The sequence below is a fragment of the Oncorhynchus mykiss genome, chromosome 13, assembly GCF_057628025.1.
Source record: "Oncorhynchus mykiss isolate SJ-2025 chromosome 13, ASM5762802v1, whole genome shotgun sequence".
In the NCBI taxonomy this organism is placed as follows: domain Eukaryota; kingdom Metazoa; phylum Chordata; class Actinopteri; order Salmoniformes; family Salmonidae; genus Oncorhynchus; species Oncorhynchus mykiss.
Genome location: NC_143034.1, coordinates 48,249,448 through 48,272,980, shown reverse-complemented (window position 1 = coordinate 48,272,980; position 23,533 = coordinate 48,249,448).

The following is a 23,533-nucleotide window of genomic DNA, read 5'->3' as shown; positions in this document are numbered from 1 at the left end:
AGACTTTCATCAAATTTTGCTTCCTAATGAAATCCAAAAGGAGGCCCCGATATCCCTTTCTCTCAGCAATGAATCCTGCTATCTTCACATTGAATGAGCTTCTGCCCCCAACAGCTGAAATCCTTCCCTCCTTATTTGCATGACATAGAGACGTGCCCAAGAATACCAGTGGCCGCAGCATCGCATACGGTATGCTATGAAATCCTAAACAATTCGATAAAATGATGCCAAATTCTAAATGTGACCAGTTTGTTGATTTGGAACAACATAAACATTTTTTCCTCTACTCTCCAGCAATAGACTAAGCCTGGAGGAAGACAGTGCTGCTAATATCAAGTTCTGGCTGGACGAGTATGTTGCTAATTGATGTGTGATTATTTTGTTTGCAGTAACACTTGCCAAGTTAATCAGTGACAAGTGTTCCAAATCATTAAACCTAATACCCTCCATTATTAGACCTCTAATACGCAAGAGGTATCTTGAGTTAAAGATAAGCACAGAGCTGCTATAACACTTTACAGAACAGGTTTGGGTATTAAACCCATTGTCCTGGGCACACGCCTCTAATTTCTATGAGCCAAATGAATGGTTCTTCATCTCCCTCTCTCTTCAGCCCAATCACTGCTATGCATCGCCACACAAAGTGGAGGGCTTTGGGTCTCACTGATGAACGGTGATGTGGAAATGCCTTCCATTATTACTGCCGCATGTTATCAACACTTGAGCTTTCACTATATGCATGACACATCGTAGATGCTCACCTCAGAGGTAAATACTTTAATTTCATGAATACAAAATGGCTGTACACAAAAGCCAAGGTAGGAATGCCTCCTATAAATCTGATTCGATGACGATCCTGGGTCCTTAGAGAGAGAATGAAGGGGTCTAAAAGAAAACCTTCTGGTGTCTTTGAGCTCAGTGTTTGGTGGTGGTTAGACGGTAGTGAAGTGCCAGTGCCTTTTGACTGTCATCCACTAGCTGTAGGGGGTTCAGGTTTCGTCGTGTGAGATTAACGATGTTTGTGGAAGGTGGGCAGGGCAGAGTGGAGGTCAGAGGATATCCCATGCAGCGGATCATCCTCAGACCATCTGAGGAGCCCTTTAATGCTGAGGAAGCTAGGCTGACGGAGGAAGGTGAGAAGGGTAGACTGGGTGTTTTCTCATGATCCTGGCTGACCTGGGGAGGGAGGCTCCATGGCTCTGGGGGAGGGAGGCTGTTAGGCTGTTGGCTCTGGTGATGGCTCTGAGTAGACAGCTGATGTTTAGGAGCAGGTGGGGTGGCACTCTGTCCACAGGTGCTGCACAGATGCCTCCAGAGCGAGGGAGGGAACAGAGCGAGAGAGCACCAGTCATCCAGGGACACTGGGGCAGGAGCGGCTGTACACTGGAGACCCCCTGGTCCTGGTCCTGGTCTTGTCTCAGCCACAGCTCCTTGGCCCCTCACATCTGCTGAACCAGTCTGGCTGTGGGCGAGTAATTACCCACACCACACGGTGCAGGACCATGAAGGATCCTGGGAAAACAGGAGCACAAATACAATAGGGATGTTTTTTGTTAGTTTACAAAGAATAACTGCAATCTCTTATTAGATAACTGATTCAGTGTGATCTTATTCATTTTCATCTTAACCCAAAGTTAGAATGTTTTTGAGGTTGATCATTCTATCACTAAAACAATCTGCTCTCAGTCATGTCTCACATGTCTCCCTCTTCAAAGGGGGCATTTTCAAGGAGGTCTTTGAAAGCCATCAAGATGAATAAATGGAAATGTACAGGAAATGCTGTCCAATTGGTGTCATGATTGCTGTTTGGGAGACTCATAATTACAGATAGAGGGATACAGATAAAAGAAGTGAGGCTGGTAATGGGAATCTGTTTGGAGAGGAATGGATTCTAATAACTCATTTTGCCTAATAAACTATAACCGATTTAATCTCCACCTTATCAGGCCAAGATTTCACCACTTTCCTTTTTAATTGGCTATTTTGTAATCCCGAGTCCCAACAGAGTGGATGGTCTGTCTCCCTCTCCTGAGAGTTAGCATGAAATCAGTTTGAAACGCTGTGTCAATCTCATTCTGAAGTGGCCATCTGGCCAATATACAGGAGCTGGGGATGGCACACTGAACCATGGGGTCTCTGTGAGGCAATCATCAGCAGATTTACACAATGTGTTAATGCAAATTTAATAGAGATTTCCTATCGGCCACTTTATTCTTCACTGTGTCCTCAGTGTCAGCCTGACTGGAGCTTCTACTTACACCTATCTCCTAGAGAGAACACACTATCGAGCTTCAGCGGACTGGCTCGTGTACTGCACATGAGCTGTTTTGGATAAAATGTTGAAAACAGTGACTATAATGATATGCACAGGTTCCATCTGAACATGATAACTGTATACATTTACATAGCTCATATACAAAACATGATTCTTATTTTGACACTGGGTTATAGCAGAAAATGTCATATGTGGAATGCATAAGGTAGCATTACATTAAGTTATATGGCTTATGTTTCCTCGTACTGTATAAGATATTGAGTTACCTTCCCCATGACAGTATTAACATAAAAACAAACTAATAACCACTTTCAAAAGGGACGTGATTGCTGTACATTTCTTTCTTGTTTGCTTGTATGAGGTTTATACAAATATTGCATTTGTTAAAGTTGATATGAGTAACTAGTAGTGTTTTTAATTCAAATAAGTTGTGATGTTATCGAATATAATTTCACTCTCCGCTCCAGAGCAGAACAGCAACAATAGTATGTCATGAATTGTTTTTAGTTTTGACAATTTTGTAAATATTTTGAAGTCACAGTGATTATATTTGCTCAACTTTGCTTTTTGAGACTGGTCTTTCAATGTTATCGGTAAACGCTGAATTCCAAAGCAATTAAATGTTTTTGCAGGGCACACAGAAATATTCTCAACGTTGCATTGTCGTATCCACACAAGACAGGAAATAACATGTAAATGCTTGACAGCAGTTCCATGCAAACCTTTGATTTCATTTCAACTTGAATGTTATTTTTTTTTTTTAACAAAAGCGAAGAGGTGGCTACAGAAATAGAAAAATGGATATCAAAATGTAAATGTTCCCTTTCTGTTTAATTGGACCGGCACGTTTACTTCACTTGAATGGAGAGGCCCTGTGCTGAGATAAGTAAAGTGAGCTGTTCCACTGAAACGAGAAATGACTGTTTCCTTTCAGTTCAAAAAGGCTGTGCTTTATGGCATTTAGGCATGATGGGATGCAACAGTGTTAACAAGTCTCTCTTCTCTGTCCTCTGTAAACCCCCTATGTGTCTGGAGACTTAAACGGGCCTGTAGAGTTCCAATTGCATTTCAACACATTTCATTCGCTGTGTTTTTTTTAAACATACTGTACATATGTCATTCAAGATCACATACAATTGAAAAAAGGTTATGAAAAAAACCAACATAAAATACCTGTGCTTATATTTATAGCTATGAGATGATTCTGGCAATATGAGACACAATCACCCAGGAGATTCTGTGTAAGTAAGTCAATATGACATGAATCAAGATGGAGGACATTTTAAATGGTCCACAGTTACAATCGTGCCACCATCACGAGGTGAGTTAAGAGCAAATATGTTTTATCCTATATAGCTTCAGAATAATGGGAAAGGCCCCTACATTATTGCCAGTTCTTCCTGGAAGCTATAGAGTCTGACATTAATCCTGACTGTCTGTAGAATTGATGCAATAAAAACCACTAGCGGTGCTTCACATTTCTCTGTGGTGATGCTTTAGAAAAATATAGATCTGCAGACAAACAAAGATATCCAGCCTTGATTGTTTCAGTTAATTTTCCTGGGCTCTCACTGTTCCCTTTGTTGTACATGAGAGAGACATTACACCCATGGCAGGATATGACCTCATTTGCTGAGGAGAATAAATTTAATTAACAAGGCAAACAATGTCTGCGACTATGCCTCAGCAGCAGAGCCTCCAGGAGATAGCTGCTACCTTTCAGTGCTACCCAAACTGGTTCAAGCAGAGCTTGACAGACATACTTCAAAACCACCCTGTTGGTGTTAAATCACTGCACTTTGTGGCTTTAAAGCAATAAGTCACTTAAGATCATAGAGAAAATATACACACCGTAACAATTGCACACACAAACAGCATAGATAAGACCATGTGTGGAGTTTGTTAAACAGCTGCCAGCTGAGCTGACAATATGCTCCTGGTCCTCAGCTGTATGAAAAAGCCCAGGGCCCTATGGGCCCTGGCATTATCGAACCAGTTAGGCACTTTGTATTACACTAGAGCACCTTTGAAAGGAAAGGCACTGATGTGCCAATGTATAAACACGACATGGAATCTCATGTTAGACCAACTAAAACTTGAATGTAAGGGAGTAAAAATACATCTACAATCACAAATGTTTGTTACCTAATAATGTCTGCGCCATGTCTCTGCTGCTACCATGTTGTGCTGCTACCATGTCGTGTTGTTGTCATGTTGTGTTGTTGTCTTTGGTCTCTCTTTTTGTAGTGTTGTGGTGTTTCTCTCTGGTCTGATGTGTGTTTTGTACTGATTTTGTATTTTTTTTAACATCCCTCGTCCCCGCAGGAGTCCTTTTGACACTTGGTAGGCCGTCATTGTAAATAAGAATTTGTTCTTAATTGAATTACCAAGTTAAATAAAGATGAAGTAACTGAATACTAAATGTCGAGGTATAAACATCCATAATATAAAACGTAACAGGAGGCAGCCTTGCCCCATGCCTCGTAATGACTCACACATCATTGTTTTATCTCTGTAGGGAGTGAGGGATTTCAGATCTACTCAGCTAAATGAAACCCTTCACAGAATGTCCACTACGTTTCCCAGAGATATTCACTTGATCTGTTTAAGACATCCGAACACCTTCGAGACAATCGAATCTCTCACTTCTGGTCTAAAGCAACTGGTTTAATGACAAAGCAGTAAATAACGTCCATAACTCCACACCGCTTGGCTGTTATCTGATTTATCTCTCTAGTCTGCTGAGGTGATTTGACCCCCTACTGTAGAACAGGACAGGGCTATTGGCTGAAAATAAAAGCCATGAATGGATTGTTTTATTGTCTCCTCATGTGGTCAAGAATGTCATCTTGACTTGTAAATTCCTTTTATAATGTACAAACATCTTTCCGGCTCCATTCCAGGGAGAACAATGGCTTGACAGCCCAACCAGAAATAGAACCAGTGCCCCATTACCCATGAAGCACATTCATGATAATGATGGACACCATTACTCGCCTCTCTTCTTTGTCGTCTGTGCCGTTCCCAACACTTCTGTACTGTACGGAGGGACTAGCAGCATCTCTACATCCAACATCTCACTGGATGTGAACTTCTCGTCGTCAATTACATGAAGCACAAACAGCAGATCATGCAGTGAAAGTCACACCAGAGAGTTGTTATATTTGTTGTTTTTCCCCCCCCGTCCAGATTATTCAGTATGGGAGCATATAATTGGTTTTCGGTGATATTAAATTCGTAGCTAAAGAGAGCTGCATCAAAAGCAGAAAGCACAGCAAAACAATTTTAAGCCTAATTTGGTAGGAGACATGACTGGCCCAGTGGCAGCGCGCAACACAGCCAATTACGATAAGGATTAAGCGCACGCAATCAAAAGATGGAACAAGATAATGTGCAGAGATACATTTGGAACACAAGCAATTAATTGAAGAAGCATGACACCCTGGCTGCTAAAGATGAAGGAGGAGATGAGGTTTTAACACTTCATCATTATTAATGACAAAGACGACTGATTTGTCCCCATCTCACAGCAAAAAAAGGCTGCCGTATGTTTTGGAGAAGCCAGACTGTGCTGTCAGGAAGTCTTCGCTAGGCTGCATGGCGTCCTGTGGCCGCTGTCTGTCTATTACTCATGTGCCTAGTGAACCCAGGAGGCAGAAAATGGCCGAGTTCACGAGGTGATTAATGAGTGCTCTGCCATGTCGTGTCAAAATCGGACACCGATTGTTAACACCGAACTTCTCGCAGGACTGCCACGATAATGCACTCCTCTTATAGTAAATCCATTTACTTGAAGCTATTGAATCGTGATTAATAACGTTCTTCAGGTTTGTAAACATACAGATAGAATCATATTTCGTGTCAAAATCGGACACCGATTGTTAACACTGAACTACTAGCAGGACTGCCACGATAATGCAGTAAATCCATTTACTTGAAGCTATTGAATCATGATTAATAACATCCTTCAGGTTTGTAAACATACAGATAGAATCATATTTTGTGTCAAAATCGGACACCGATTGTTAACACTGAACTACTAGCAGGACTGCCACGATAATGCAGTAAATCCATTTACTTGAAGCTATTGAATCATGATTAATAACATCCTTCAGGTTTGTAAACATACGGATATAATCATATTTACTTTTTACCCCACTGGGTAGGTACAATTCCTCTAAAGCCCAGATGATGTTTGTAAGGAGGTATAGGGTGGAACGAATCAGAATGCTCATGCTGACTATTCTCACCAATCTGTCCTAGCAAAGGAGAGAGCAGCTCTGTGTCTGAGATCACAATGATTGGACAATAGGTCACCCTCTCACTGTATATAATATATAAGGAAGACACTAATTTAATAAGCTGGGCTGCTAACCGTCCAACTATTAGGAGAGATGAGGAGATGAATCAGTAGGAGAATGGCTGCTGAGGGAGAGGAGCGTGTCATTCTAGCCATTGAGTAATGACTGCTGCTCTCTCTTGATCGTCTGAACCACCCTTCTCTGCTGCACCAACTCGGCCCCAATTAAAACCACAAGTGGTCACTGGGTTATTTCTCCAGAGAACAGCTGAAATGAAGCTGTACGTTTCATCGGTGTATCCTGGTTGGAAAGTCAACTTGACAGAACGCAGGGGCACTTGATAAACAGGCTATCTAGGGCACACACTGTATTGCAGGCCTCTCAGGGGGCGTTGTCAAAACCCCAGACATTACAGAGAAACCCGAAGCAAATTATCCTGACATGGATGAAACAATAGCAAATTGGACAAATGATATAATTTGAGTCCTATAGTCCCCAGCAGAGCCCTGGCTGTTCCCAACACTCACAGGGAATTGGAAATAAGAATAGTGTTTGTAGTAAAGGTCAGGTGAGATAGTGGCTCTCAGCATGGCTCTCTTACTGAAAAGGAAATAGGATTCCCTGAGAAACATCCCAGACACCCAATGTATTCATTATGGTGTTGCTGTTTTGTAATGCACTCTCTATTAAAGGTACCCTGTTTCCATTATTCAAGAGTCTCTTTCTCAAAATAAGAGCAGGTTTGATGGACCTGTTGAGGTGTCAGTGCCTACCGTGAATCAGCCACGTCTGATTTTCTACACACTATAAATCACAGGGCTGGTGTTGCTCTGCCACAAAGTGCTGCCGTTCACTGGTTATAGCTCCACTGTTAAACGACGGCTGCAAATGAACCCAGATCAGCAGAGAGATCGAAAACGACAAAACGTCTATTTGTGACCTGATTCTTCCGCTGAAAGAAATTAAGACCGATGAAGAACCATTTTTTTTTGTCTTCAATGAAAGACTCCTTTGGGTTTTCGATGGAATTCAAGAGATAAACCACGAGGGGATAGATTGAATTAAATTGAAAGTTCTGGATGACTTCTACCCTTTTCAATGTTTGAACCTACTTCTGTGCCTTGATTTCACTTGTCTTAAAAATCAATTTGTTTTTTTTATGTCAGGGAACAAAGGTGTTTCAACAAGTTCAAGAAGACAAAGGTCACTGGGACTGAAGTTCTGAATGTTTGGCTATGTCTGTCTCCCATGGCAAGAGAGGGTTTTGGAGGTAATCTTAGTCTAGACTGCGTGTGCTCGTTGCAGCAGGAGGGAGTCATACCAACTCATTACAGACCCACAACAGACCCTACTGACACTGGTAACCTTCCACCCCTCATAAGGTCAAAATAGCTCCTGCCAATGAGGAGAACTGTGGAACTAAGCAACCAGAAACAATGTGATGTTTTGTCTTAGTTTATGTTACTCTCATAAGGAGGCTGGTCAGCCTCAGTGGAGGTGAACACCCATTTAATGCAGTTCCCGGACTTTATCTACCAATAAGGATGGACATTACATGGCCAAGATCACTAGGAGGGAGTCAGTAGACTCTGGGAGCAATGACAAGAACTGGTTTTCATTTGGTCACATCTACCTGCCTCTGTGCATGGTCATTGCATAGCTATTTAGAAAATAACCCATTTACTGATAAAAGACAGCAAACCACAAACAAACTTGAAAAGTCTCAGGTTAAATCACACAAGGAGCAACTATAATAGTTTGTCAATTTCTGTTATCATGAATTACACTATACAACCAAATGTATGTCGACACCTGCCGAACACCCGCCGAACATCTCATTCCAAAATCAATATGGAGTTGGTCCTCCCTTTGCTACTATAACAGCCTCCACTCTTCTGGCTCGCAGTCAGCATTCCAATTAATCCCAAAGGTGTTCGAGGAGGTTGAGGTCAGGCCTCTGTGCAGGCCAGTCAAGTTCTTCCAAACACCGATCTTGACAAACCATTTCTGTATGGTATTGTCATGCTGAAACAGGAAAGGGCTTTTCCCTTCACTGGAACTAAGGGGCCTAGCCCGAACCATGAAAAACAGCCCCAGACCATTATACCTCCTCCACCAAACTCTACAGTTGGCACTATGCATTGGGGCAGGTAGTGTTATCCTGGCATTTGCCAAACCCAGATTTGTCCGTCTGCCAGATGGTGAAGAGTGATTTATCACTCCACAGAACGCATTTCCACTACTCCAGAGTCCAATGTCGGTGAGTGTTTACATCACTCCAGCCGACACTTGGCCATGGAAACCCATTCCATGAAGCTCCCAACGAACAGTTCTTGTGCTGACGTTGATTCCAGAGGCAGTTTGGAACTCGGTAATGAGTGTTGCAAGGACAGGCGATTTTTATCATCTTCAGCATTTCTGGGAGCTTGTGTGGCCTACCACTTGCTCCTAGACGTTTCCACTTCACAATAACAGCACTTACAGTTTACAGAGGCAACTCAAGCAGTGCAGAAATTGACAAACTGACTTGTTGGAAAGATGGCACCCTATGACAGTGCCATTTTGAAAGTCACTGAGCTATTCAGTAAGACCATTCTACTGCCAATGTTTGTCTATGGAGATTGCATAGCTGTGTGCTCGATTTTATACACCTGCCAGCAACGGGTGTGGCTGAAAAAGCCGAATCCACTATTTTGAAGGGGTGTCCACATACTTTTGTATATATAGTGAACGTTTCATTAAATATGTATGATGCTTTCGTAAACATGACACCTGTTCAGACCACTTATTGCAATTTATGACAATGGTGTCATAAATCATCACTTTGTAAGCTCATTTTGCCACGCAGAGTACAGTCACAATGACATATGACTGTTCATACAGACAAAATATTTAATGATAGCATTAGGATAGGCTTAGCATGGATCTTTCAAATATATTGTTAGCCATTTCTCTAACCCCATGCTAAAGAGTCAAGTACTGTTGTCAATTCACCACACATTTCCCTTGATTTGATCAGGCCCTCAGCCACACAAGTAGGTTACCGGAAAGAGGCACAGGAGAGCAGAAAAACACAGGGAAACGGGACCTTTAGCATTACCATGCATTTGCATCCCAGTTCTTGAGATGGTCTGAAGCCGATTGATTAATGGAGACAGGGCTTGGCGAGCCATAACAGGGCGTCTGCTCCGGTTAAGTGGTGCTTAGATTGTTTTATATCGGCTGTGATTAGAGGATGAAGCCAAAGAGTTTGATCGTTTAGAATTCTCAACCCCCCCCCCCCCCCCTAATCGCAGGAGGCCTTTCGATCCAACCTGCCTCGACAACTTCAATCAGACATGGGATACCTGCGCCAGCGGAAGCCTGTCCAAACCATGGAGGCGTATGAAGTGTAAAGAGAAGAGAGGGGTAAAAGAATCCACTTCATAAGCCATAACCCTTTGTTATATCTTCATTCAGCATATGATTACAGTTTTGATCAACTTTACAGCACAAATGATTTACCCAATAGTAGAAGATCAGAGGCTATGCAAAGATTGTTGTAATTTCACAAAACCTCAAACTCTCTGGGGAGACGGCATTATTATCGACATCATCAAAAACAATCATGGCTGCATAAATTACTGCCTCTGTCTACACCCCATTGTCCCTTGCTTCTTCGTCACTTGCACAGATAACACACTATTACCATCACAAAGGACACAGCATAATAGAGCCGCCCAGCTGGTGGAAGAGGGACACAGTAATGAGCGTGACAAGCCGCAGTCAGTTGTCTGCTACGAGAAAACGTCTCATCCCATTCAAATGGTGGGTGTGCACAGTCAAACTAGAACACAGAGAGAGCATGTAGGCCTGTATTATGACGCCAGACACAGCCATTGAGGACACATTTGATCCATTTCAGAAGCACCTGCCACTGTCCTCAGATAATCCTCAATACTTAACCTTCTCATTCAGCAGCCTGCTGGCAGGGTAGAGCTGCCGAGCCCCTGTGAACACCCCCGGAAAAATAACATGAGTGCCCCCCTGTCAAACCCCCCTGCCCCTCAGATGCACTTCCCTCTCCCATAAGTGAAATAGGTGACAGTTACATTATCATCACAGTCTGTTAGCTCATACGGCATCCTGTGTCGGAACTTCATCGTATGTCTACTTTCCCTCAGCTTTTCACTGTGTGAGTTGAGACACTCTAGAAAATCCCTGGCAGCTCATATATCAAGGGAGCTTCTCACAGTACCGCTCCTCTTTCCTTGTCAATGCACCGGGTAAGTATTTTAATTAGTTGGCTAATTGTCTAAGTAATTGGTAGACAACTTAGCTCAAAGAGTAATCAATCTCTACAGGGCTGTGTTCTATCACATCAAAGGATCTGTAATTAACACTGCTAACCGTGGGATGGTCTTTGACTGAGCTCGATAGCATGGGGGTGTACGATCACAGATAACACTAGGCTGAGCTGGGGAGATGGATCTGAGAGGCCTCCAATGAGCATCGGGAGGGGTTAGCATTATAGACACAACAAGCCCACTCCAGGCTTTAACCAAAACACACATTAGAGAAAGAAGCTAGTCTCATTGTCTTACACATTTCCCATGATGCAATAGTTGTAGAGTAGACAAAGGTAACGGTCACTACATTTGGTGGGCCTTCATACTTTAGGATTTGTATGGTTTTATAATTCAGAATTGTAATTTTTTTGTGTTGATATGAGTGAAATGCAGAGGCATAATCATAGCACTCACTCATGCTGACTTAATTACTTAAAGCACTTCGTTTCTCAGTGAGGCCATTGGTTAAAGCCATAAATTGGCTTTAAATTGTACATCTAGTCACAAAACATTGACTGTTTTGATGTTTGATTTGTTTTCTGCAATTGTCACACCACAACTAATCTCAAGGGACTTCAAACAATGAAAGTATGATCTCAAAACCTGCCAAGAAATTGAGGGCAAAACGACCCCAAATTTCATCAAGAAATCTATTTCACACTCTCTCCACTCGATTGTGACAGCAAAATGGCAATTCATTCTTTCCCATCTAATTAATATTTCCAAAGGAATAAACATTTTGATATAGGCAGTGTCAATTTCAGTTTGCTGTAACGCTCTACCCCAGCAGTAAGCAATTATACATCTGGGATGAAAAAGACTAATCATGCCTCAAATTGATCCATTTAGGGCATTTTTAATTTCCCCATTGTAGAAAACAAGATGTATAATGAACAATTATACAAACAGTCAATTTCAATCCTGTGCAGAAGACTTAATTAAAATGACTAATGAAAAATGGGCTGCTTACAGTATAGAAGTTTACTTATCAATTTCCAAATGGGGAAATGCTTTATCTTCACGCAAGTTAATGAAACGCGACCTGAATAACAATAAAGACCATTGCATTTACAAATAAAGTCAGAAGAATTCTGAAAACCCAGGTATGCTGCAGTGAATGGGCATGAGGATATGACACAAGATGGCTTCTTCATTGAGATTAGTTACTGGGCCCTTTTCAGCAAGGCATTACAGTTCAGAATGATTTAGCTCTAACATCTCATCTCATCTATAGACAGGCTTTATTCAGTGTGAACGAATGGGAGTCAAGTGTCATAGAGGCCCAAACGTCTAATTATGATGAAGTGTCCAGAGCAGGCAAAGGGAGAGAACATGTGATTCCCTCAAGTCACCCCCTCCCCCCTGGCTCCCTGCAGCAAGGGCCAGTCCACAGAGTCAGTGGCACTGACAGATTGACAAATAAGGTTAATAAGTACTTTCCACTTCTCCTAAAGGCTAATCAAATATTAATCCTCGAAGTGTGGTCAGCAGAAAAAATAACAACCAATTGATAGGAAGGAATTGATTGAATTGATTCTCTCCCCTCGCAACGTTAGAGGCCATTCAAATTCCTTTAGCATCTGGCGGACGTTGAACAGTCTAGCGAAAGGCCTTCTCCCTTTATTAGAGGGACCACTGTCTAAACACAGCCTAAACAATAGCATGCTTGATAAACCATTTAGTAATGTATTTATTTATTCATTTCCCTTTACTGTATTACTGTAAAATTATAATTATTCTATTACTTTCTATCATTAGGAATGAGTATTGATGGATGAGTGTAGCCTATAATCTCAGGTTCTAGGAATGATGTCTGATTCTGGGTTCTTTCTGTTTTATGACTCATCATCAGGGAACCCAACAAGCCAACTAGGCTAGCATTGGACCAATGGAGGGCATATGAAATGAAACAATTACAGTATTTTGGACAAAACATGAATGACACCTGGCACAAGGTCCACTGACATCTAAAACAGAGCACTGATAGACAAATAAAGCATTGGCAGTAAATTGGTGTTGCTATAGGATTCTTTTTTCTCTCCCCCACAGAGCTCTCACTAATCACAAGCCCCAGGACATCTCAAGTCCTAACCTAGTGGACCATGTGAGCAGAGCCCCACACATACTGATAGGACAAAATTGGATCCAGTGAGAATGCAAAGAAGCTTATCAGCCACCACTTCCAGGCAGTGCTCTCTCCTAGAGCATATGTCAACATCATTTATTAGATGTGGCCAGGGACTAAATTATGTATGATCACAAAACGAAAAGAGAGAAAAAAAAAGATTCTCTCCCGGTAGGTGGGTAGAATAATATTTGGAAAGAATATTAAATTATTAATAATTAGCCCTTGAGGGAGAATATTTGTTAACATTATCTGGTAAGTCATTTGTAATGCTTCAAGTCCATAATTAATCATATGGGATGTTTTGAATCATAATATATATAACATATGCATATTTTTTTGTCATTTAGCAGACACTTTTATCCAAAGCAACTTACAGTCATGTGCGCACACATTTTACGTATGGGTGGTCCCGGGAATCCAACATACTACCTTGACGTTACAAATGCCAAGCTCTGCCAACTGAGCTACAAAGGACCACCAAAGACCATACAGGTATTATAGACTATATACAGTACTAGAATTAAGGCTTTGGGTTAACAGTTAGTTGGACAAAGAGTACCGTTACTGAGGTCCGTACAATAATTACTCTCCTTTGAACATGTATCCCTTTGGTACTGTATACGACACAGCATTTGAACGTCCAACTCATTTTAAATGTGTATTGGCCCAACAGCAAGTTAATCATGTGTTTGGAAATCTAGATAGAGTTCACCACTTCCTATCTAATTTCATTTTTTTTCCTCAGGATTTATGGATGGGAATTGGAAACCAGTTTGTCAGTGTATTTCCATCAGTCCACCCTAACATACATTAAATACTTACTAAGTAGATATATTGCCAGATGAGCAATTCCTCAACCAAAATACACTTTAGAGGTACTGTGTAATTGACTCTCCATCTAACAGTATGGAACAAATCCCACTAGCTCAGGGAGTCTACAAATTGCATTAAAAATACTAAATTGGCCCAGGATTGGATAGAAGCTCATGTTCCTCTTTATCCCATTAAACATGAAACAGTTTAATCTGCAAAACCTGCTGACACACTGGGAAATACTCAAACGTGTGTGTTTGTTAAAAACATCAAGCCAAAAATGTTCCCTCTGAAAAATATACAGCGACTGCAACTAGCAATAGCCTACAACAACGGAAGCCCATGGGTTATTACCTCTATAAAAACGATATACTCATAATCATGAACATCCTCATCAGCAGCAGCATATAAAATGCAGCTGTCTAGAGTCAGATGATGAATTACGGTTGACAGTAAAGATCACGTTTCAGCATGCCATAAACTCGCAGTGTAATGTCAAAAGCGAGACAAAGACTCACACTGTCAAATCATCCGAGTTTCTCTGTCAGTGGCTTACCCGATTTGAACATGTTCCGCTCCTTTTGATTACATGTAAACAGGTTTTGACATGGGTCTGGTTAAATGTGTACGACAGGCTGAAAAAAGGGAAGGGAAATGCCTGTGCAAAACCCAACCTGTCAACACACAGTACCTGCTTTAAGTCTCTTCCCCATTTCAAGCAATCTGTGGGAACCAGGCCTGTGGAGCCTAATCCTGTTTCCATCCTCACCCCCCTCCTCTGTATCACACTTTCAATTCCACTTCCCCGTTCTTTTGTGTGATTTTCATTTGATCTCGCTTTTAAAATTCAAAAATCTATTCAAGCTTTTTTTTAGTTGAGTTTCATGCTGCAGCCGTGAAGCCCTATTTATGTTTTAGATTTGGAATAGCAAATCAAGTGTGTATGGTTTAAGGGGGAATGCGAGTGCGAAATTCCCTGGCATCACCTTTTATGATTCTGTAGGTTTAAAATGTTAACAAGGGTGTTTTAGCAGGCTGATTTGTGCAGTATCAGCCTGTCGTTGGCTGTGTGCAGTCGCCTCAAGCCTCTGTGCTTGTGACATACGACAATCAGGAGAAACTCACTCTAAACAGGCATTCCATCACTATCTCAGGTGAGGTGTAGACCATAGGAGTAGAATGGTAATGCTAATTCTATGGTCTAGACACAACACTGTACTAGCAACACAGACACCTGACTACACACAGCACCAATCAGATGCAAGGATATATGACCGTCACAGGAAGTGATCGAATACCATTTTTTTTTTTAAAGAAGCCTTTTCATGTGTCCCCTCTTTGTAAAGTAGACCAATCAAGTACACTCCTTCAAGACACTAAAGATCCCAGGGCTTACATGAGAGGGGTCTAGGAAGATCAAGTCAGCAAATGCGAAGAAAACATATTCCGAGACACAATAAATGCTCCATTGCATGTCCAAACAACAGTACAGTGTGAATACCTGTTTTTCACCAAAATGTGTGAAATAAGAAATAGGATTAGAGAACACGTGTGTGATACATCATTTGCTTGGATGAGGCGTCAGTATAGATCTGTGAGCTGAGCACAGAGATGAAATGGAATAACCTTTCCTTTGTCATTTCAAATTGTGTTTTGAAATGTCAGCATGTATTACATTGTACAACAACAGTGCTTTGCAAAGCGAGAACTGTACAGTATGTAAAACAATAGGAATTCTCTGACAAAGCCACACAATACATAACCAAGAGCTGCAATGTCTATATTCTGCAGTATTAATGGCTTTCATCTAATACCATATCCTGCTGTTCTGAGATTGAGGCAACATGGAAATTCTGTATCTACAAACCTACTGCAAATGGCTTAGCTACATAATAAATAGGCATCCCTTTGGAAGTATCAGTGTACTGTACTGACAGACAGAGAGACAGCGACACACACGCACACACACACACACACACACACACACACACACACACACACACACTCCACTATGAATATTATATTGAGAAAAACTTTTGAACTGTTGCATTCAGAAATGTATTCAAAGAAATGCAATATTGCTCCTCCGTGAACAAATGACTATTTCTCATAATTCTCGACTGAAAACAAATTCCAAAGAGCAACACATCCGGCAGTCATGTCACATCATGAACGGATTCATGTGTATTAACATTCAGAGAGGATAGAGTGGGTTGTTGTTTTAAATGTCATGGTGAAATAAACAACGGAATAAATATCTTTAGGAAATTTGGTTTGGCACTGTGCATCAGAATATCAAATTTAGCTATGTGAACCTCCGCTCAATCATTGTATATGTATGTATATATATATGTCCAGTTATTACGAAAACACAGCATAGCTACCTATCACCAATATATGGCCACACTTGATACTCTGCCAGGGAGAAGGTGAGATATATATATATACATAATAAGCCCTACTACTTCCTCTGATTATCTGACACAAGGTGCTGGCAGCTCTTCACTGTTTCTGTGATACAGTGAAATATCATTTCTGTGATATTGACACTGGAAGTGATAGCAATGACTGACTCTCTTCTGCGTTAGTGTGCTGCTTTACGGCACTCATCGTCAACATTTCAATAGGTAGAAGGAACGACCTGCCATGGCTGACACAGATGACATGTCAGAGCTGTTTTCTCGGTCGTTTCAGTCGTTTGTGACCAGGCCATACTGCTGGAACTGCTGAAACAACATTAGCTACAAACACACTATCAGTGGTAAAGCACCACTGTAAAAAAAAATGTTTTTAAAAGCATTAAAACAAGTACTACATCTAATGGACGTAGGGCCACTGGGTCAGTATGTCTACGTGGTGGTCATACCATTGACATTGTGAAAGAGAGTTGAGTTCTTTTTAGAACCATTATTAGGGCACCCGTAGTAGAATAACTCGGCCGTTGTTTACCATAAAATGACAGCGGAGGTTAATAATGGTTCATAATAAAATGCTATGTCGCATTAAAATCAGGCAGAGAAAAATTAGCGTACACCTTTTACTCTAATGGATTTCTGGTGTTCTCTGAAAAGTACACACTTCTGTGTGGAGGCAGAGGTATTTCCATGAATGCTAGGCAATAATTAGAGCACAAGGTCACAGGCCATGAATTCATAATTCAAATGATTTGCCTAAGTAGAATATTACAATGAATGTGGGAAAAATACACTAGAAACAGAGAATTTTTGGTAAGCATTTAAAATGTACTGTTTACACGTCTGTATGGAATTAATGTAAGGTGGTTTTTTTCTTTCTTTAAGTGGCCTATAAGGCTTTTGTCAGGCTCCAGACTAAAGTATGGCAGAGATTTGAACTATTTGTTTCCCAAGCATTGTGTGTCTGGTCTAGTCTTTAGTCTTTAGACTAGAGCAACAAAATAATATGAAAATGTTCTACCTCTAAGTGGATAATGGATATGGTATTGAGCTTTCCCATGACATTTAGAGGTTCATTTGTGCTGGTTTCATGGTTACTTATTGATGGCCGACCCGGATATTTCCATTCATCACGCTTTTTATTGACCGAAATGATTAATATACCGTCAAATCAAACAGGATGGTAAGTCTGGAGTGGTGTTGTGCCATAAACACACAGTGCTGAGACGACTTTTTCAAATTGCACGTGCTATTATACTAAGGCCAGGTATGAACCTCAAGCTCAGCTCTTTGAACTCAACAGCTCTCAGTTCCTCAATCACATTACCTGTAGGAATAAAATAAGTTCAACATAACCCCCGCATATAGCTATGTCAAGGTCAACAACATCTGCATATTCAATCAAAATGGGTATTGTGGTAAACATACGATTAGATACTCCCACAAACCTAACATTTTGCCTGTTTTGAGGGATGGGTTTCTTCCTGACTGGTCAGAGATGTATGGCGAGAGGTCACAGTGTCACTGATCCAGCATGTCCAGCTTTGATCCAGCCTATCAACTCTACCTGGGAAGACAGAGGAGAGGAAGTAGGAAGGAGAGATTCTTCACAGCCTGGTATCTGCTCCTCCTGACCACAGATTTTCTTCCCCTCTCTGCCACCTTTCTGACAGCCCTGGAGAATCAATTGTTTCGCTTTTTGCCCTTCCACCAAGAATGCACTAGCCTCTGATAAGGTTTTTCACTGTTTGCTAAATTCCCCTAACTTTTTTTGCGCAGTTGTTGTCACATGTATTGAGTCGGTGGAGAATTGTTTGGGATTGAAGGTGTAATCAGATTATTTTAGATGCTGAAGAAGTACACTGTGGAACCCTCCACCATATGCATTAACAATTAGGAAGTCGCAGACACTTCATCAGACACGGCGTTGACACTTCTAGTCAGCACACATGAAAATGGATGGCATTTTTGTCTGGGAAATTTGTTCAAGTCATAAAACATACAGCTCCGTGATTCTTAGCCATTTTCTTCATAGTTTCTCCTCCCATCTCATCTCTCATCCACTAATTCGAAGCGGTTGTGCCTAAATGTGTGTAATTTCACATCCACCGATTCACACGGCATGTCACCAACTCGGAATGAAGAATACTTATGTTCAAAGGAGTCCTAATATGGAGTGATGGGGGGGCCTACAGTAGCTCAGAGCTCTTGACACACAGCTGTCTTTGCTGTAAGTCTTGGCAAATCCACTCTACAAAAAAAAACCTCTCTTGAGAATTCTTTGTGTGGTAAATTACGTCTGCTCTGAAGAACTGAAGCTACAGTGCAAAGGACTCTGTGCCTTTACCATTGAATGGTAGCAAACATGAAATGAATGATTAGGCTCACATGTATGAACGAAAGGCTATTAGATTACATTTCCAATGACCGACTAAAAACATCCACTGTTTAAAGATCTTGACACGTGGTTAAAAAAATGTCAATAAGTAAACACATTAGATACATAGAGTATGGTTACGAGGCAAGGTTAATCTCCTGGGTTAATAAATACAACATGGGGCTTCCGGGGTGGCGTAGTGGTTAAGGATGCTGTGCCACCAGAGACTCTGGGTTCGCACCCAGGCTCTGTCGTAACCGGCCGCGACCGGGAGGTCCGTGGGGCGACGCACAATTGGCATAGCTTCGTCCGGGTGGGTTGGCCAGTAGGGATATCCTTGTCTCATCGCACACCAGTGACTCCTGTGGCGGGATGGGCACAGTGCACACAAGGTTGCTAGGTGCACAGTGTTTCCTTCGACACATTGGTGCGGCTGGCTTCCGGGTTGGATCCGCGCTGTGTTAAGAAGCAGTGCGGGCTTGGTTGGGTTGTGTATTGGAGGACGCATGACTTCCAACCTTCGTCTCTCCCAAGCCCGTACAGGAGTTGTAGTGATGAGACAAGATACCACGAAATTGGGGAGAAAAAGGGGGTAAAATTTCAACAACAACAAAAAATAATAAAAAAAAATATACAACATTTCCCCATCTTAATGGCATGGCCTTGTTGGAAGTTCCTCTATATGCAAGCTTTGTCTATTAAGGTGGATACGTTAATTGTATGATTGCATTTGTCCTTTGTGCTCACCCTCGGGCCGAGAACAAAGCAGACGTGTTTGTTTTTCTCAATTCGTCCGTCTGCAACGCAAACCACGGTAAAAGTTCATCGTTTTTTTGTTGTGTGTGTAACGAACGTCACATTATTTACGTCATGAATCATTGATGAACTGGAGGAGAACTTCACAGTCCCTGAACGGGGAACGGCTGATAATCAATCCCTGTCTGTGGCAGCTCTCCAACAAAACAGTCATTAGTGGCTACTTCTGTCACTCTCACTGGTGGTTTGAATCATCTTCTTTTTTTTTTTACAAAATAACCTAACCACCTTAATAATAGAGGCTATTGTCTGCAATGAGGGTATAGATTACAATGTTATCTAAGGTGGTGTAGCAGTTTTGTCATTTGGAAATAAGCACTGAGATATTCTACCTGTCTGATAAGGACTCAGACAGCGAAGTCCCCTGGTGCTTTGAATATACGGAATGCAAGTTAAATGACAGAGCCCTTTGAATGAATACACTGTACACTTCTCATGCGCTGCTATGAAGCACTGAGCTGAGATACTGATGAGAAAACACCATTCGTGGTGTTTTTCAACCTCACCGAAGCTTTCTTATCTTATTTGATTCCCCATTCTCTTTTTAGTTGATTCAATACATTTACTATTTGCATAAAACTGTCCGGTAAGATTATCTTCACTTATTCGATCTATCCTAAGAGTCACCTTGTTCAGGATCTTATAGGAATAATGAGATTTTAAATTGGAAGACACTCACACAGAGAATGAGCCATTTACAGTTAATTCATCCCATTGAGGTACATTGCTTAGAGGTATTGGAGGGTTTAGATTTTCATTCAAGCATCATATTTAACAGTGTCTGCTTCCCCCCACTTTACTTGCATTGAAATTTAAATGGCCTGAATCTGACAGATCCAATATTGCGGTCCACCGTTGCTATTTTCCCGAGAGCAAATATATTGTCAGAATCCCTTTATTCACAGAGAATAAAGAGTCAGAAAGAGGGTGATCACATGGGGGTCCATTCTCCTGGGGATCCTTCTATTCTGCAGATCTCAATGTGAGCCACCAGTATTTTTTACTGGCCCTATTTATAGATAGACTGATTCACACGAGGAGATATTGATTCTCATCAACTCCATAGTGTGGGAATTTGAAAATGATTTGGTATGATCATTGGCTTTGATGCATGATGAAACAAACCTGTTGGCAAATTAAACAACATATCTTCAATTACTCAATTAACATCACACAGAATATACACACTGTGTGTGTGTGTGTGTGTGCGTGCGTGCGTGCGTGTGTGCGTGCGTGAGTGAGTGAGAGAGAGAAGAGAGCACGAGCGAGAGAGAGAGGGTGGGGTTAATTGGCTTTTTATGACTCCAATTAAATAACATTATGCATATACTGGCTTAACGGCTTATATGTGGCCTCCATTAACAATGTCCTCTTGATTGGTTCTTGAGCTTAAGGTCTTCTACAGCTCAGCTACTGCTTGTCATGGACTTTAAACCCATATGTGAAAAAAGCTTTGAAAATAATAATAAAAAAAAGATTCATATTGGATGTGCTTAAAATCCTGAAAAGGAGAAAGATGATGAGAATACCTCTGTCGGTGCACAGCACCTATGGCAAAACAACCTTTCCGCATTGTCAACCTTCAAATGACAATTAAATGAAATAAATCTCAAAATTAAGGCACTGGTCTGTTATATTTAAAAAGCGGTGGCGGTGGAGAGAAAACAAGCATTTGCCTGTCCTGAAGCTGAAGCTGAAGCAAAGCTGGTGAGGTGTTAACTAATCTCTGGTGGCCAGTCTATGCACTGCCGCCTCTAATTGCTCCCTGTATTTCAGTCTGGTGTGAGAGCAGCCTTTGTAGCAAGCGCCCAGCTGGCCCCCAGAGGTCTCACACCTTCATTATCGCTCTTTATTGCACAACCTTATACGGGCACTCAGCACCAAACAGCCGGCCCGTTAAAAATAGAGCCTTCTCTCCTCCTCTCCTCCATCTCCTCCATCTCCTCCCTCTCTCCTCCTCTCCTCCTCTCCTTTTGGTGGTTTCAGTTTTAATTACCAACACGGAGCCAAAGCCCGAGTCCTCAGCAGGCTGGGGTTTTTTGTTCACTAATTAAAGCGAGGAGGGAGTTTATTGAAGGGACTCTGACTCTGCTCTCTCATCTATTATTAAGAGGGCAGGACAAATCATTTTCAAATTTAAACGCTGAAACCTGTCCAGGGACAGCTACAGCACAGGGGCTGGCTGGATGGCTGGTTGGGGGAAGGTGGATCGAGGTAAAGTTGACAATGTAGTAAGGCAGTCAAGGAGGCAGATTAAAAGGGGGAGGGGAGAAGAGAATGGGAGGCTCACATCTTCCTTCAAAATACACATATATAGGTCAGGTTTAAGTAGGTGTACCACAAGGGTGCATCCTAGTTCCAATCACTTTTGCTATCTGTTTTTGTGGATACTTCAACTTTGATTTTAAAAAGTGGAATACCTAACTACACTAAAAATGTACCACATCACACCACTAGTATCAACAAGTCTAATGTAGTCCCGTCGGGATTGATTGCTGGACCCCACTGTGTGCTCTGGGTAAACAGTGGGCATAAATACCAAAACAGCAGGCTGGTAATGTGAGAGCACAACTTCTGGGACAGATTGATGTTCCTAGTGATTCTCTAACCCATCCTGTCTCACACTTCTAATTGTCTAAACAGCCACGACCCTGACAGCTGCACAGGTACCTCAGTCAAAGAGCTCCATTCAGAGAGGACTCACTGAAAAAAGAAACAAACAGCTGAAAACAACAAGTTTGAGATGTGGCAAAGCCAAATAGAGGACAACAAGTCCAACAGTAAAGCACTCCAATCTTTTCAGAATTCACAAAATACATGTAAAATGTAAAATGTCAATGTGGTCTTTTAAATAAGTACACAAATAAGAAACACATTCAGAAGTGAGCGTGAACAAAATAGTCTGTTTCCTAATATCTTTTAATCTGGCATTCTAACCTTCATAGGAGAAGGTGCGGTGAAAAGAAAGGGAGAAAGAATGAATTTCGCTCGGGTGAGGAGCCAGTGAATCTTCCTTTGGCCTAACAAGCAGCTTGCATCCTTAGGGCAATTAGTCACTGTCAAATGGGGGCATATGTAGAACCCTCTGCATGCTTGTTAAGTACAAACCTACATAGAGGTCACTGACATTAAGAAAAATGCAATGTTACCACATAGCTACATAACATTTTCCAAGGTATAATGTCAGATAAAATGAAATCGAATTAAATATTCTTGCTAGTATTGATATAAAACAATACTGAAGCAGGTTTGTACTGTAGTTGCTTAATTTCAATAATACAACAAAGTAGTGGATGCAATGATATCCAAAATTGCAATTGAATTCAGATACTGGGGTTATACACAAACACCTATAACCTCTATTAAGAAAATAAATTGACCAAATAGGTGCATGCATTTGTTTTAAATCGGATAGCAAACACACATTTAGGTGACTGTGAGACTTAAAATTGAATTTCACAGGGTTTCAATGCGTCGGATTGTTTAATTTCACTATTTATATGCATTAGAAAAAGGTACATTTCTTTCTGGGGATGGATTTTTCCAATATATAGAGGGGAGGATATATAGGTCAGAGACGTCCACGCCTTATCAGTAATTCACCATTGCCTGGTTATTAAGGACAGCTTAGGTGGAGAGGGCTGGAGTACCAGGAGGGGTTAAGGTGAATTGATTGCCTGTGGACATGTTAAACATGACCCTGTCAGGTCTCCACTCCAGTCCCAAAATGCGCCAACCTGTGCGCCTCACTCCAAGTAATCAGCTGTACAGATGCTTTAATCAAATGCAGAAGCCCAGAGTACCCCCCCCCCCCCCCCCCCCACCCCAGGGACTTTTCTACCAACTTGGAAATAATCGAAACCCGCGGCAACAGACATTTGCACTGTTATCGTGTGAGAGCATAGAAAATGCTTCTTGATCTGAGCCTTCTTAATGCTTGCTCCAAAACTTAATTGTTTACGGGTGTAATAGAAACGGACGGTGTGTTGTTGTTGTTTAAGGTTAAACAGATCGGAAAGTAATCACGCGAGTGTCTGTTACTCTGCGTGGCGGGTTCAGATACAGCAGCTTGCGGCAGAGG